Raw genomic sequence first — 300 nt, 5'->3', positions numbered from 1 at the left:
ATATATATATATATATATATATATATATATATATATATATATATATATATACATATATCCTTTATTACTAAGGAGGCAGATAAAGGGAAAGGAGACAGAAAGAGAGAAAGAAGAGATATAAAGAAAAAGAATAGAGAAAGAGAGACAGGAGACAAATAAAGAAAAAGGAGACAGAGAGACAGAAAGGAGACAGATAGATAGAAAAAGGAGACAGGCAAAGAAAAAAAAAAGATAAAGAGAAAGAAAAAAAGATAAAGAAAAAGAAAAAAGATAAAGAAAAAGAAAAAAGATAAAGAAAAG

The 300-nt window shown here is 24.7% G+C and overlaps 1 protein-coding gene across 1 annotated transcript in view; it reads right to left on the bottom strand.

Annotated features, from left to right (window-relative positions):
- Window positions 1-300, bottom strand: part of EMH_0039790 (uncharacterized protein) — a gene marked incomplete at both ends in the record, with an annotated part of 3,657 nt that overhangs the window by 1,663 nt on the left and 1,694 nt on the right. The window lies entirely within an intron of this gene.

The sequence above is a fragment of the Eimeria mitis genome, genomic scaffold, assembly GCF_000499745.2.
Source record: "Eimeria mitis Houghton genomic scaffold, Emh_scaff1573, whole genome shotgun sequence".
Classification (NCBI taxonomy): Eukaryota; Apicomplexa; class Conoidasida; order Eucoccidiorida; family Eimeriidae; genus Eimeria; species Eimeria mitis.
The sequence above is the reverse complement of the archived record's forward strand: the minus strand, read 5'-3'. Positions and strand labels throughout refer to the sequence as shown.